Raw genomic sequence first — 14,844 nt, forward strand, 5'->3', positions numbered from 1 at the left:
GCAGGGACCACTTCTGCTGTCTGGAGGCATCAAACTTATCTGTGGCTTCATGTTTCTGAGAGCATCTGCCCAGTTGTCCCAGCCTTAGGTCTCAGGGTCTTGGCTCTTCCCTATCACAGTGAACACTTTAGCATAAAATGTTCACCAGGACTGAAAATTAACCCACTTTTGTAAAGTGGCTAATTTGTCAGAGGAAACTCTGTGTAAACAGGACATCAGCATTCTCTGACTTGATAGTTGGCCTACTTGAGCCTGTCATTTTTCTTTCTATTAGGACTTCGATTTCAATGAGGATCTTTCAATTACCTCATCCCTCCTTATGATTACTTATAATTGCCACTTTCCAATATTTCTCAAATACTAGAGGGATTGCGCAGCCAAGTATGAATCTTCCCACCTTTATTCCATCTAAATCCACAGCATGTGAGGGTCCTGTACTTCAGATATTTGATGGGCTAAGAGTGCTCACTCTCTAACTTATTACCACCAATGGCCAGAGAGTGACCAATACTAGAATCACACAATAAGAATCTATTTGCTAGGAATCCACCTCCAGCACCAACTGTCTTTGTTTAGGTTTTCCCCAAATCAACCCTGAGATAGGAATTCAAGTGCAGGTAGTTAATTGGGAGATAATTTAAGATATTATAATAGTTGTGTGGGAAAGTTAGATTACTAACAAATACAAATACCTAAATTAGACCTACTAAATTTTGATTATATATTTAATTAGTTTTTTTCTTCTATATCTGGGGTCAAAAAATATTTTCTGTAAGAGTTCAGATAGTAAATGTTTTAGGCTTTCCAGGTCAGATGATCTCTGTCACAACTACTCAGTTCATCATTGGAGCTGAGCGTGGATGTGTGCCAATAACATATGATTTACAAAAAAGGTGGTAGGGTGGATTTGACTCTGAAACCGTACTTTATCAACTTCTGTTCTTTATTGTGACCTATTCAAGGACAAAAAGCATGGCTTTTTATCAATATAACCTAAGTATCTGGCCAAGGCTATGTATATAGATACATATAGAGAGAAAATGAATGAAAGTTTTATATGTTTATAGATAATATGGATGTTGACATTGAGGTGATCTTCCCCCTTCTCATATGCAGTGAACTTGAAAAGGTGGTTGCATTTTAAAAATCTAAGCTTGGAGCTAAAAACTCAAGATTGAATCATGCATCATATGTATAATAAGCTAGGCAGTAACCTAATTTACTTTATTACCTTTGATAAAGAAATAATATTTCCCTCAGTAGGTCAATTGCAAAGAAATGAAAAGGAGATGAAGCAGAGGGAAAGGTAAACCCTAACTGATTAGCACAACCCTATCCAAGACAGAAAGGTGGAGCTTTGAGGATTTAACCTCATTGCCACCATGGCAGGCAGAACAGCATTGTGAAAGCGTCTGTAATCAATCATGCTTTTTTCTAGATATTTTGCTTAATCTCCCATTACTTTTGTTCTCCTACTTTTTGTTGAAAATATGTGAATAAAATGTATTATAATCCCCTTCATATAAAGTTCACCTAAACGTAAAACTATACATTGTAGTGATAAGGACACAGCCTTGGATAGCAGATTTATAAAGAAAAGAAAATTTACAAAGAAAATTCTGCATGTAGCAGATAAAAGAATGGTTAGAAGTAGGCTTCAATGGACAGTATACTCAGTTATTAGACAGGACTGTATTTGCACAGGTATTCCTTACATTGTATTAACAACTTATACCTCTGTTACAAAGTGTTCTTTGCACTTCTAAATTATGAGAAAAATATTTCCCAAAGGATTTGTGTATCTTGCCTTCCTGGAAATCTTTTTGAGAAATGTGAAATTCCTTTCATAACTTGTGAAAGCATTTCTCAGAATGTTAGAATAAAGCATTTTCATGATGAATTACCTTCACTCTTAGATATATGGAAAGAATGAAATGAAACTTCTTTTCCTGAAAATTTGTAGGACAGCAGCCTTAGATCTAGATTTTAGCTCTTTCTAAAATGGACATTGTTCCCCTTCCTTTCTTATTGATAGAATAATTTTAACAATATTATTGTATTTAAATCCTAAGTACCTGCTTCTAACATCACATATAGAAAAGGAAACACAGAAGACAAAATTAAAAGCACAACCATTTAAAATTTACAACCTCTTTATTTCAAATTGCAAAATATTTGTTACCCCGTTCATTATTTAAGTAATATAAAACATCAGCCTCTCATTGGTGAAATGTTCTTTATGGTAATTTAAAGAATAACTGCATAGAGTCTTGTGCTATATATATTCTCTTTCGCAGTAAAAAAATGGCAGTAAGCATAATTATAAGAATTAATGACCTTGGATTAGTATAGCCTTAAATCAAATAGAGCCTGTAAATTATTTTAATTGTGGCATCCAGTTAAAATATTTTGGTCAATGAGCCTTTACAAATTGTATTAAAATGTGCAAAAATAACTTTGCTGTGACATATATCATGCTAACACACATTTATGATGACCAACTTTAAAATACTATCTTCTCTTCTACCTTTTCTTCTAGAATTATGCATTTATTTTTCACCCTGAATCTATGAAGACAGCCTAATCTCAGACTCTCTTAGCACTGATGACGTTAAAATCTTAGCTATTCTTTCTCAGAAACCTAACAAGTTCTCCAGTTACTAGGTCAAACTACACTCTCTGCTCTTACTAGTTTGCTATTGTTGAGTAAACTTTCCACACTCAGCAGCTTTAAAAAACCCACACTTATCTCACAGTCGCCATGGGTCAGGAGTCTAGTACATTTTAGCTAACCCTCCACTCAGGGTTTCACAAGGTTAAAATCAAGACGTCAATTGGGTAATGTTTCTTTCTAAAGCTTGGGGACATCTTGCTGTTGTTGGAAGAATTCAGTTCTCTCTGGCTATAGAATCAAGGTCCGCATTTTCTTGCTCTATCTGTGAGGGATGCTTTTAGCTTCTGGAAGTCACCCACAGTCCCTTGCCATGTGTCCCAGAACACAGCAGCTTACTCCTAAAAGCCAACAAGAAAATCTCCCTCTACAGTCAGCTAAGACAGCCTCATATATAACAATATAATCACAGCAGTGATTAAGCTCACATTTACAGGTCTAAAGTATGCTCAAAGGTAAACCCTATATATGAGAGATAGGAATCCTGTGGCTATCTTAGAATTCTTCCTACCATACTGCTCCAATCATATGTTTCAGCCACATGCAGAAAATGGTCTCTCCTGGTTCTGAGAAAATAATTGTTTTGTCACAGTTTACAACCACTGAACTGGAAAATGGTTAGCATTTACCCTTGAATAAAATTAAGATTATCACTGCAAGAAAGAAGAGAGGAGTTGAATAATTTCTGAGAATTTCTAGTAATGGAACAATTTCTGACTTATTAAACCTCTGAATATTAAGCCTGGACCTACTCCTGATACCACGTTCTCTCATGAGGAGGCATACACAGTATCATGAAGGTGTACGCACAATCTCCTCTTACGAATTAATAAACATGGAGCCACGACACAAAGTAGATTTTAACTGTAAAACTATCTCATAGAAATGAAATTATCAACTATATAAAACAATTTTTCACTTTGCTATTCAGTTCTTCACACATTCATATCAACCTTGATAAATGTTTGATAGCAATGAGAAAATTTGAGCATTGTATTAAAAACATTCACAATGCAAAACTTTTGCCCAAAATGAAGAAGATAGCACAGTAGACATACAGAATGACAACCAGGATAGCAGATAGCCAAGATCAAAATCAGAGGATTATGTCCATCAATGCGGTTTTATTTTTTTACTTTAATGTGTAATTCATTTGAGGATGTTACAAATGTAACTGGATCTAGCCAAGAATATTTTTATCAGGTGTGATAAATTGTATTTGACCCACTAGTACCACCCACTGAATGCCTAACTTCGTGTATTTCAATAACTTTTCTGATAACCAACCACCTGGGCAATGTTTGCAGTCTTTCAAGCTGTCACTTTGGGACATGAATTAATGTTAGCATACACATAAATCACTGCAGCAAGCCAAGGGGAACTGAAGCAGGGAGTTGCTGGCTTCAAAATAGTTATGTTACCAAGTAAACTGAGGAGATACATTAATTCAGTCAAAATAAATAGATCCTGCTTCTAACTTACTTAATTTTGACTTGTTCCTTTTTGGTTAAATTCCACCAAAATTGCTATTCCTAAGACAAAAACCATTGCTGTTGAAAGTAATGGATCAGCATCATAAACAAACCTCAGCTTGTGATAATGAAACTAAGGAACACTCAATAATGAGTGAGAACTAGCATCCTAAAATACCAAATTATTGAAAAGTAAGAGTGATTGTAATTACAGGCTGATGCAGTTTTGTCATGTTTTATGTGAGCCTTTGAACAAGTAGTTTCAGAGGGATTAGAAACAGTTCTAAAAAGAAGGAAATAGCATCTTATTTATTTCAGGTCATTTAAAAAACTTGTCAAAATCATTCTGAAACTTTTTGTCCTTAGGGGGAGGTTTTTTTTGAAGCAAGAAGTCTACATAACATCTCTAAACAACAACTTTTACTAACTTCCTCAGAGAAGGTTATGTTTACAAACATAATCATAGACTCTTTATCTTCATAGTCTTAGTTTCTTTCATTGTATATCTCCATTCAAAAAAAATCTACATTCAGATTTTAGCTTTTATCTAGTAAAAATCAAAAATATGCAACAATACATTAAAATGAGTAAAATAAATCAATCAGCTCTCAATCTTATAATTTTATTTTAAAAGAAATCATTGACTCTAAAGAGTTTTTGTGTTTGTTTTTTAACTGGGCACATTTAGTTTGAGGTGCCTTTTTATGACTACATTTTTTAAAATTCTTTTAAAACTATTGTTTCTGTAGAGCACCATATAATGTTTAATAAAATTGGATAGTTGAATATGTCCTTCAACACGAGTATTGATGAAGTTGGAAGTAAAACTTCCATAAAGAAAATATGCTATTAAATTTCATGGGGGGGGGGAGATGGCGGCGAAGTAGAGGGACGTGGAATGCATCCCTCTTCACAGATACATTGGGAATGCACCGAAGGAAGCAATAATTCCCACAGAGAACCAGCTGAACACCAGCAGACGGCCTCGGACACCAGAAAAGATCACAAGGAGCCTGACACAACTGGTAGGGAGGCATCTACGAGGGCTCAAAGAGGGTGAAGCGGCAGAGCTGTGGCAGACGGGAGGGAGTGAGAAACATACGGAGGGTCTGCAGTGCAGCTCAGCGTTCCCAGACCGAGATGTCAATCCACAGCTAAACAGAGGGCCCGGCAGCAAGAGCGTGGGAACCGGAGAGCTGGTTCAGGGAGAGAAACATTGTTGCCAGTAAGGTGACGGACTGAGAGGACAGGAGGGAGGAGGTCCATGGAGAGGAGTGCCCGTCCCTGAGAGCTGCCCGGCCATGATGGCGGCTGGAGGCTGCAGGCTCACGGGGGGGGGGGGGGGGTGGGGGGGTGGGGTGGGGGGTGGGTGGGAGGAGCCGCACGCGTAGCCTCTCTCTCTCTTTCAGTGCCTCTGCAACAGGCAGTGGAGAGACGCCCCTGGGCCACCTAAGGCTCTCAGGGATAACAAGCACCCTCAGGCACTCGGGCAGGGCTAGATTAAAACCCCTTGGAATGCCTGCAGCAGGGAGGCTGCCGAGAAAAAACAACAACAACAACAAAAAAAAAACCCGAGAGAGGCCCAACTCTAAGACTTTCTGTTTACACCTGAGCCACTGGCGTCCCTCTGCAACAGGCACCTCCAAGCCTGACTGAAACAACAGTGCACCACTGCTCACTCACTCCCAGGAAAAGGAGCCACTATTGCACCCTCTCCCTCCCCACACACCGACACTTACAGACAAACAATAAAGGAACCTCTGCTGGTCACAGAAGAATGCAAAAAAACCCAAGGCAAGGAGAAGGACACTTACAGCTGAGACTCTAAGGAAACAGAAATATTAGTATCAATTTCTATTGAACTCGTCCATTCTGGGATCAGTTCTGGATTTTTTTTTTTCTTTCTCTCTCTCTCTTTTTTTTTTTTTTCTTTATTAAATATGATCTTAGCCTTAAGGGATCTATAAGTTTTATAACATGATTTTTTAATGATATTTTTTATTCTTTTTTTTTCATTTTTTATTTGTTTTTGCTTTTTTATATACTTCTATATCTAGCTAAGTTTTTGGTAGTACGGACAATATATCTCTCATACTTTCCTTTCTTCCCTATCTTTTATACATTTCTATTCCTTTCTTCTTATTTGCATATTTCCAACCACACTATGCTCTTCTGTTCCCCTTTCTTCCAGCCAGTTTAAGTTTATTTTATCTTAACATACTCATAAGCAACACTATCGATCTGCTCAGACTCCTTGCTCTATTCTCCAGCTGACGCACCGCCTTGGTATTTAATATTAGGTTTTTGTCTTTATCTTAGTTCTTAGTACAGTTGTCTAATTTCATTCTGAGAATCTCCATTCTCTCTGGTGGTACTCTGGCTCTTTTCTATATTTGATCCTAGCTTACAAAATCTCCTTGGATTAATGTTTGTATGTGTAAGGTGTTATTTGTTTGTGTGTTTGCTTTTGCTTTTGTCTCTGATTTGTTCTGTTTCAGTTGTCAATTTCTGTTGGGTTTCTCTTTGAATATCTGGTAGCACACTGGGGTTCTGTCAGGTCTTTCTAGAGCCTTATGTCCTAATGGATTCAGTAATTGTGTGTCTTATACATGTATTTGTTTCCTAGACTTGGTATTTGTTTAATCCAATACTTGGACATTAGTCTGAGGCCTGGACAGTCTTCTATAAACACCTCTATCACCAGGACAAGCAACCCCAAAAGTTTGGACAACCATGAGGAAACAAAGAAACACCATGCAGGCAAAGGAGCAGGAAAAAAACCCAGAAGACCAAATAAATGAGGAGGAAATAGGAACAATGCCTGAAAAAGAATTCAGAGTAATGATAGTAAAAATGATACAAAATCTCGATAACAAAATAGAGAAAGTACAAGAACCAGTTCATAAGAACTCAGAAAAACAAACAGCAATGGATAACAAAATAACTGAAATTAAAAATACTCTAGATGCTCTAATCAGCAGAATGACTGAGACAGAAGAACGAATAAGTGAGTTGGAAGATAGAATGGGGGAAATAACTGCCACAGAGCAGGAAAAAGAAAAAAGAATCAAAAGAATAGAAGACAGTCTCAGAGACCTCAGTGATAACCTTAAGCGTACCAACATTCGAATTATAGGCATCCCAGAAGAAGAAGAAAACAAGAAAGGGTCTGAGAAAATATTTGAAGAGGTTCTAGTAGAAAACTTCCCCAACATGGGAAAGGAGATAATTCACCAAGTCCAAGAAGCACAGAGAGTCCCATACAGAATAAACCCAAGGAGAAATACACCAAGGCACATATTAATCAAACTAATGACAATTAAACACAAAGAAAAAATATTAAAAGCAGCAAGAGAAAAGCTACAAATAACATATAAGGGGAAACCCATAAGGATAACAGCTGACCTCTCTACAGAAACTCTGCAGGCCAGAAGGGAATGGCAGGATATACTGAAAGTCCTGAAAGAGAGAAACCTACAGCCAAGAATACTCTACCCAGCAAGAATCTCATTTAGATTCGATGAGAAATCAAAAGCTTTCCAGACAAGCAAAAGTGAAGAGAATTCAGCACCACCAAACCAGCCTTACAACAAGTGCTAAAGGAACTTCTCTAAGTAGGAAACACAAGAAAAGGAAAACACCTACAAATACAAACCCAAAACAATGAAGAAAATGGTCATTGGAACACACATGTCAATAATCACTTTAAATGTAAATGGATTCAATGCTCCAACCAAAAGACACAGACTGGCTGAATGGATACAAAAACAAGACCCTTCTATATGCTGCCTACAAGAAACCCACTTCAGACCAAGGGATACATATAGACTGAAAGGAAAGGGATGGAAAAAGATATTCCATGCAAATGGAAGTCCAAAGAAAGCTGGAGTAGCAATACTCATATCAGACAAATTAGACTTGAAAGTAAAGACTATTAAAAGAGACAAGGAAGGACACTACATAATGATCAAGGGATCCATTCAAGAAGAACATATCACAATGGTAAATATCTATGCCCCCAACATAGGAGCACCTCAATACATAATGCAAATGCTAACAGCTATAAAAGGGGACATCGACAGGAACACAATAATAGTGGGAGACTTGAACACCCCACTTACATCAATGGACAGATCATCCAAACAGAAAATAAAGACACACAAGCTTTAAATGACACATTAGACCATCTCGACTTCATTGATATTTATAGGACATTCCATCCAAAAACGACAGACTACACATTCTTCTCAACTGCACACGGAACATTTTCCAGGATAGATCACATCTTGGGTCACAAATCAAACCTCAGCAAATTCAAGAAAATTGAAATCATATCAAGCATCTTCTCAGACCACAACGCCATGAGACTAGATATCAATTACAGGAAAAAAAATGCAAAAAATACAAACACATGGAGGCTAAACAATTCACTCTTAAACAACCAAGCAATCACTAAAGAAATCAAAGAGGAAATCAAAAAATATCCAGAAACAAATGACAATGAAAACACAACAACCCAAAACCTATGGGATGCAGCAAAAGCAGTTCTAAGAGGGAAGTTTATAGCAATACAGGCCTACCTTAAGAAACAAGAAAATGATTGAAGAAACAACCTAACCTTACACCTCAAACAACTAGAGAAAGAAGAACAAAGAAACCCCAAAGTGAGCAGAAGGAAAGCAATCATAAAGATCAGAGCAGAAATAAATGAAAAAGGAAGGAAGCCATAGCAAAAGTAAATAAAACTAAAAGCTGGTTCTTTGAGAAGATTAACAAAATTTATAAACCATTAGCCAGACTCATCAAGAAAAAAAGGGAGAAGATGCAAATCAACAGAATTAGAAATGGAAAAGGAGAAGTAACAACGGACACCCCAGACATACAAAACGTCATGAGAGACTACTACAAGCAACTATATGCCAATAAATTGGATAACCTGGAAGAAATGGATAAATTCTTCGAAAAATACAATCTTCCAAGACTGAACCAGGAAGAAATAGAAACCATGAACAGACCAATCACAAGTACAGAAAATGAGGCAGTGATTAACAATCTCCCAACACACAAAAGCCCAGGACCAGATGGATTCACGGGAGAATTCTATCAAACATTTAGAGAAGAGCTAACACCTATCCTTCTCAAACTCTTCCAAAATATTGCAGAAGGAGGAACACTCCCAAACTCATTCTACGAGGCCACCATCACCCTGATACCAAAACCAGGCAAAGATGTCACAAAAAAAGAAAACTACAGACCAATATCACTGATGAATATAGATGCAAAAATCCTCAAAAAATACTAGCTAACAGACTGCAACAGCACATTAAAAAAATCATACACCATGATCAAGTGGGGTTTATCCCTGGGATGCAAGGATTCTTCAATATACACAAATCAATCAACGTGATACATCATATCAACAAATTGAAGATAAAAACCATATGATCATCTCAATAGATGCAGAAAAAGCTTTTGACAAAGTTTAACATCCATTTATGATAAAAGCTCTCCAGAAAATGGATATAGAAGGAAATTACCTCAACATCATAAAAGCCATATATGATAAACCAAAAGCCAACATCGTTCTCAATGGGGAAAAACTGGAAGAATTCCCTCTAAGAACAGGAACAAGACAAGGGTGTCCACTCTCACCACTATTATTCAGCATAGTTTTGGAAGTTGTAGCCACAGCAATCAGAGAAGAAAAAGAAATCAAAGGAATCCAAATTGGAAAAGAAGAAGTAAAATTGTCACTCTTTGCAGATGACATGATATTATATATAGAAAACCCTAAAGACTCTACCAGAAAACTGCTAGCACGAATTGATGAGTTTAGTAAAGTAGCAGGATACAAAATTAATGCACATAAATCTCTTGCATTCCTATACACTAACAATGGAAGAGCAGAAAGAGAAATTAAGGAAACTCTCCCATTCACCATTGCAACAAAAAGAATAAAATACCTAGGAATAAACCTGCCTAAGAAGGCAAAAGATCTGTATGCAGAAAACTTTAAGACATTGATGAAAGAAATCAAAGATGACACAAACAGCTGGAGAGACATACCATGTTCCTGGATTGGAGGAATCAGCATTGTGAAAATGACTTTACTACCCAAAGCAATTTACAGATTCAATGCAATCCCCATCAAATTACCAATGGCATTTTTCACAGAACTAGAGCAAGAAATCGTACGATTTGTATGGAAACGCAAAAGACCCCGAATAGCCAAAGCCATCTTGAGAAGGAAAAATGGAGTTGGTGGAATCAGGCTTCCTGACTTCAAACTATACTACAAGGCCATAGCGATCAAGACAGTATGGTACTGGCACAAAAATAGAAAGGATGATCAATGGAATAGAATAGAGAACTCAGAAGTAAGCCCAAACACACATGGGCACCTTATCTTTGACAAAGGAGGCACGAGTATACAATGGGAAAAAGACAGTCACTTCAAGAAGTGGTGCTGGGAAAATTGGACAGCAACATGTAAAAGAATGAAATTAGAACACTTCCTAACACAATCCACAAAAATAAACTCCAAATGGATTAAAGACCTACATGTAAGGCCAGACACTGTGAAACTCCTAGAGGAAAGCATAGGCAGAACACTCTATGACATCCATCAAAGCAACATCCTTTTTGACCCACCTCCTAGAATCATGGAAATAAAATCAAGAATAAACAAATGGGACCTCATGAAACTTAAAAGCTTTTGCACAGCGAAAGAAACCATAAACAACACTAAAAGGCAACCCTCAGAATGGGAAAAAATAATTGCCTATGAAACAATGGACAAAAGATTAACCTCCAAAATATACAAGCAGCTCATGAAGCTTAATACCAACAAAAGCAAATAACCCAATCCACAAATGGGCAGAAGACCTAAATAGACATTTCTCCAAAGAAGACATACAGATGGCCAACAAACACATGAAAAGATGCTCAACATCACTCATCATCAGAGAAATGCAAGTCAAAGCCACAATGAGGTATCACCTCACACCGATTAGAATGGCCATCATCACAAAATCTGGAAACCACAAATGTTGGAGAGGGTGTGGAGAAAAGGGAACTCTCCTGCACTGTTGGTGGGAATGTAAGTTGGTACAGCCACTATGGAAAACAGTTTGGAGGTTCCTTAAAAAACTACAAATAGAACTACCATATGATCCAGTAATCCCACTCCTGGGCATATACCCAAAGAAAACCATAATCCCAAAAGAAACTTGTACCATAATGTTTATTGCAGCCCTATTTACAATAGCCAGGGCATGGAAGCAACCGAAATGCCCATCAACAAATGAATGGATAAAGAAGATGTGGCATATATATACAATGGAATAGTACTCAGCTATAAAAAGGGATGAGATGGAGCTGTATGTAATGAGGTGGATAGACCTAGAGTCTGTCATGCAGAGTGAAGTAAGTCAGAAAGAGAAAGACAAATATTGTATGCTAACTCGCATATACGGAATCTAAAAATGGTACTGATGAACTCAATGACAAGAACAAGGATGCAGATACAGAGAACGGACTGGAGAACTCGAGGTTTGGGAGGGGGCGGGGGGTGAAGGGGAAGCTAAGACGAAGCGAGAGAGTAGCACAGACATATATATACTACCAACTGTAAAATAGATAGTCAGTGGGAAGTTGTATAACAAAGGGAGTTCAACTCGAGGATGGAAGATGCCTTAGAGGACTGGGGCGGGGAGGGTGGGGGGGACTTGAGGGAGGGGGGTCAAGGAAGGGAGGGAATACGGGGATATGTGTATAAAAACAGATGATTGAACTTGGTGTACCCCCAAAAAAATAATAATAGAAAAAAAAATATATATATATATATATACACCTTCCCAGAGTCCCAATGGGTAGCCGCTGTGGTGGATTAGAAAACCAAGTTGGGATCAGTAAAAAAAAAAAAAAAAATTTCATACAGGTAAATTATTGTAAATAAGAAATAGGATAATAATAAATAACAATAACTAGTTTTTAGTTACATTAGACTTCTTAGGGATAAAAAAATAATAATAAAAATACAATAGTAGCCAGGTTAAAATAAGGCAGGTATGCTAAATTCCCAGCTATATTTCTTCTCCCCTTTGAGACCTCATGTAGGTAAATATGTGTAGAAGATACAGATTCACAGATAAAGAAGGAAAGAAGAAGACATGTCTGGAGATGAAAAGGCAGAAAATAGACAAGCAGTAACAAACAGCAGACACCTCTGCTCTGCATTCAGAGCATGCAGAGGCCAAAGTGAAAGACAAGGATAATGATCGTCACCCATGCCTGTAGAGGTGGACAGTGCTAAGGAGCCAAGGACGGTCATAAACAGTAGTGGGACGTGCAGCATATTTATGGAGAATCTGTGTCGAGAACACTAGGTACACACTCCTAGACAAAGACCTGAGAAAAGTGATCGGTGAGACTGACAGTTACTGAGGAAGATGTTGGTTGATATCAAGGTACCAACTGGACATTGAGAAATAGCCACATTCCAACCCCAGCTTTTATCATGACGCTACTGACACTTGAGTATACTCTTCCCCAATCAGTACTGCATAAAGTCCTCAAAGGGACAAGCCCCACCCATATATAAAGTACTTCCATGAAACACTGTTAGTGCTTCACGCCTAATCCACACATTCATTCGTTCATGAAATACATACATAAATGCATACTCATCATGGTCCAGTAACGTTCTAGGTGATCAAAATATGTTAATAATTATGCATGGGATCACTTCTCTTAAAGAACTTCCATCCTTGTTGGAGGAGACTGGCAATAAACATTGGAGATAAAAGTACAAAAATAACCCAAAAATAAGTGCTATTTTTAGGAAATCAAAAGAAGTGGAGCAGTATAAGAAATGTTGGGAGTATTAAGGAAAGAGGACTTAGTTATAAAATCAATTAGAATGCCCAAGGGAAGTGTCGCTGAGGAAGTGAAAATCAAGCAATGACTTTAATGAGGTGAGGGAATTGGCCACATGGGTATCTCAGGGAAGAGAATCCCAGGCAGAGAGGATATGAAGTGCAAAGGACACAGGATGAATATTCTTACTATTTTTTTCAATGCATACATTAAATATGTTTATCTTAAGTTCCTAAACCTGTAACTTTGAGATCATAAAGTCTTAGAGGGCAGAGGTCAAATAGACTATATCATTGACATTCAACCTTTCACATGATGAGGCAAAAAGAGTATTTGTAGAGGGGCAACAGCCTTGAGTGTCTTTCTGGGCTCCATACCAGTATGCCAGGGGCTTCTAGAGGAAATCAGCTGGAGATACTGAGTAGCTCTTAAAAGATTTCAACTGAAAAAAGATACCCCAACTGAGGGATAAAGAGCAGGGGTGGGGCAGGATGTATAAGCCAAGTAGGTGTCTGGGGTGACGGCTGAGAGAGGTAGGATTCCGGAACGAAGACCAGGGACTTGGATCGGCTGTCAGCCCAAGGGGTTGAGGGATCTTGGGAGGACAAGGCGGGAAACTATGATAACAGCATCATGCTGCCTCTAGTTTATTTATGGATGAGGAATGAGAAATGGGAGTGTGAAGGGCATAGATAGGATGAGCTTGCTTGTCTCAAAGAATATACGTGTGAAGGGTGTTTTCATTCCTTTTAATGCATCCCAGAACTCCTTGCTCACTCTGGAGATTGATATCCCCTGTTTTAATCTCTACAAGCATAACAAGTACTTACTGTTTTTAAAAAGGAGCAAGGAAGTCAGTGTGGCTGAAGGAAAGTAAGGAGGGAATTAAGTTAATATAATAGAGAAAATGGGAGCTAGATCTTGTACACAATTATCAAGAGTTTAAACTATAAATAACTACCAAGGGACAGGATATAGCAGGAAATTACCCCGTGTAAAAGTGAAAAACAAAAGACACAAATTATATACATGAGAAAAGTGAAGGCAAAATCATGGAAGCAGCAGCAGAAATGTGCACAAACCAAAGCAAAACCAATTGATTTTCAGAGAAATGAAAATAAGTTATAACCATAAAACAGGAATAATCCACTAAAGAAGAGGAATCAGATTAAAATAAAGAGCATTTAAAGTAAATATATATATATATATATAAAATTAGAAAGAACTTTAACTGAAATTTTAGAAGATGAGTTTGAGGATTTTATACAGAAAGCAAACGTGAAGTTAAAACAACATTGCATTGTTGAAGGATAGAAGATTGGACAAAACTTTTACAACTCTTACACAAAATAATGTTTAGATAGAATTCCATTTATAGCCAAATTAGTAATCAAGCATGAGCACCAATAAAATTTGGGAGAAGGTCTACTCTCCTGTAGCTGCACATTCTGGAGCACATGGCTTCCCCAATGCACAGGAGGAAGAGAGAGCAGGGGGATCTCATGATGTCCAGTAATTGCTTTAGCCCAGATCTGACATAGCCCACAATCCAGTGGTTAGAATTACACAATCCTTAAATATCAGCAGTGGGAGTAGGAAAGTTTAATCCTCCCAGATTCATGCAGAAACAGGAGATCCAGAAAATTATGAGTGCTAGAACTTTTCACAGCACTCATTCTTAGAGACATACATGACCTTTCCTAAGATACCATCACCTTTGATAGCTCCTAAGATTTGATTATATATTGAAATATTTATTCTTAAGTATGTAATTATCTCACTAAATGTAGTATTGTTTTCCAAACTATCTTGTTGCTATCAGTC

The sequence above is a fragment of the Hippopotamus amphibius genome, chromosome 15 (genome assembly GCF_030028045.1).
Source record: "Hippopotamus amphibius kiboko isolate mHipAmp2 chromosome 15, mHipAmp2.hap2, whole genome shotgun sequence".
Taxonomy (NCBI): domain Eukaryota; kingdom Metazoa; phylum Chordata; class Mammalia; order Artiodactyla; family Hippopotamidae; genus Hippopotamus; species Hippopotamus amphibius.